General features: G+C 41.3%; 1 protein-coding gene across 2 annotated transcripts in view; it reads right to left on the bottom strand.

Annotated features, from left to right (window-relative positions):
- sult4a1 (sulfotransferase family 4A, member 1) overlaps positions 1-2897 on the bottom strand; it is a 97867-nt gene that overhangs the window by 40002 nt on the left and 54968 nt on the right. The window lies entirely within an intron of this gene.

Consider the following 2897-nt stretch of genomic DNA (forward strand, 5'->3'; position numbering starts at 1 on the left):
CAGCTTTGATCTTTTTCTTAAATGTACACATTGACTTGGCATTTTTCACATCACTCTCTAGACCATTCCACAATCCAACTCCTTGGATTGAGGTAGACCTTCCCTTCAGACTAGTTCTGAATTTTGGTTTGACAAATATTTCTATCCCCTTAAGATTGTAACAACTTTGTCTTTTAATAAAATTTCTTTGGATATTTAATGGTAATGTGTTATTTTGAGCCCTATACATAACTGATAAAATACTATAATCTACCAAATCATGGAACTTCAATAACTTCAGTTGATAAAATAATGTGCTTGATGGGTGACTGTAATGCTTTCTGGTGATGATTCTTACAGCTCTTTTCTGTAAAATAAAAATAGGTTTTGTAAATGTTTTACACGCTTTCCCCCAAACATCAATGCAATAGATTAAATGTGGAACAATGATTGTGTTATACAACATGTACAGAGCTTTATCATTTAATATCCTAATATCCTAATATCCTTAATAGACATTATTTACATGAACGCTCCTACAAGCACCCTGCAGATGTTGGATGCTGTCTATCATGGCACACTAAGATAAATGGTAAATGGTAAATGGACTGTACTTATATAGCGCCTTTCTATCTGATCAAGATACTCAAAGCGCTTTACACTACAATCTGGGCCTCATTTACCCATTCATACAGCACTCTACTAGATCTCTACAAAGCTAATTGAACAAATCATTCTAAAGAGACTAATCAGAGCTTTATCACATTCATACACCGATGGGACACACATCGGAGGCAACAAGGGGTTCAGTGTCTTGCCCAGGGACACTTCAGCATGTGACTGCTGGTGGATTCGAACCCACAACTCTTGCATTGGAGGACGACTGCTCTAACCACTCAGCCACAGCCGCCATAACTGGCTATAACTATCGTACCCATCACTGCATTCTGTATTCACTGGTTAACTGGTCATCATTAACTTCACACAGACTCTCTCACATGCACATTTTCATCGGCGGCTGTGGCTGAGTGGTTAGAGCAGTCGTTCTCCAATGCAGGAGTTGGGAGTTCGAATTCACCAGCAGTCACATGCCAAAGTGTCCCTGGGCAAGACACTGAACCCCTCATAGCCTCCGATGTGTGTCCCATCAGTGTATGAAGCGTGATCTAAAGCACTGATTAGTCTCTTTAGAATGATTTGTTCAATTAGCTTTGTAGAGATCTAGTAGAGTGCTGTATGAATGGGTAAATGAGGCACAGATTGTAGTGGAAAGTGCTTTGAGTATATCTATAAGATAGAAAGGCGCTATATAAGTACAGTCCATTTACCATTTACCATTTAAATCACTTCTTGGTCTGCTGCCTTCATACATCTCCTCCTACATGTCACTACATGAGTGCATCGCAGTGCATCGAGTGCAGCTACAACGTGCACTCTCAGGACATTATTACCTGCAGTGTCCCCTCAGTGAGGACTGAACTAGGCAAAAGGGGCCTTCTCCTACTCCGCTCTTGTTTCCTGGAATATCTGGCAAAAATACCTTAAGCTCTCAACCATGAAAGGGGCTTCAAATATCTGCTAAGTCCATGGTAAAAACCAACACAGACATGTTCCTGTTTTTTAGTATTTTATATCACTATATAATGTAGCTGTTTTTGTTTCATTTTTAATATTATTTTCTTCTATTTATTTTTGACAGTCTGTTCCTTTGTCTGTTTTCTTTGCATTTCCATGTCTTTATTTTCCTTTTCTGTTTCCAGTCATTTTCTCACTCACTCCTCAGTCTGCCTCTCCAGCTCCTAATCATTCACACCTGTCCTCAATCCGCTACCTTTCCAGCTGCAATCATTACCCTCTCTTCCTCTGCCTTATTTAGACCTCTTCCATCCACCTCCAAACTGTTTGATCATTGTTTTGTTATCACAGACATCTTGGTCTGGTTTTGATAAAGGTTTCTTCCTCATGAGGGAATTTTTCCTTTCCACTGTCGCCTTCATGCTTGCCCAAGATGAAAGTTCTGCGATGGAGTTAAACTCAAAGCAGTCTGCTCCTCTGATAGATAATGTTAAATTATTATTTTTAAATATGAATGTTTCTGTTCAGTGCCCTGAGATTACTTCTGTTGTGACTTGGCATTATATTAAAAAACTGAATTGAAATTGAATTAAATTGAAATTGAATTGGTCCTCCTCTGCCCTGTCTGTCTCAGTCTGTCCGTCCGTTCGATTAATTTTACTCTGATGTTTCCGTTCCGTCCTATTCCTGCTCGCCTGTCAACCTGTTAAGCTCTGTTTACTCGCTATAGGCTTGAGTAAGTTTTTTGCTGCCTCATCACCTTTTTGTTTTGTTATTTAATAAATACTTTTATTTAAACTGACCTGAGCTCTTTGCCTTCCTGCCTGACAATGGGTCTGAAAACTGAGGATTGTGGGAGAATGATCGGACCTAACCCAGACCCAGCAAGTTTAATGTTCCTTGCCGAGCATGAGCCTGAATATTGACACTATGGCCACTTCCAAGGATCCATGGAAAAGGATGGTAGCCATCGAGCACTTTGTGAACGTGTTTACCCATTTGGAGTCAGAAGTCAATGAACCGGGGATGTACAAACTTTTTTCTAAAGCTTGCACTGAGAGATGTGTGCTACGCTCTCTTCTCCTGTTGTATGCTCTGCCCCCAATCATCTGAAGCACCTCTCAGAGGCAAACAAAATTATCCCGCCTACTGACTCACCGCCATGCTGCTCAGTGGGTATCAAGGACAAGAACCCATCTGCCTATCCTCCTCCTCGCCGTTGCAGAGAGAGGTCGACAACGGACTCAAGCCAGGTCCACTGAACCCTAAGCCTAAGTCGGCCACTTCTCCAGAGGTCCTCACATCTGCTCCAGAGGTCCTCATAGCTGCTCCAGAGGCCCTCA

The sequence above is a fragment of the Nematolebias whitei genome, chromosome 22 (assembly GCF_014905685.2).
Source record: "Nematolebias whitei isolate Nwh7 chromosome 22, NemWhi1, whole genome shotgun sequence".
Classification (NCBI taxonomy): Eukaryota; Metazoa; Chordata; class Actinopteri; order Cyprinodontiformes; family Rivulidae; genus Nematolebias; species Nematolebias whitei.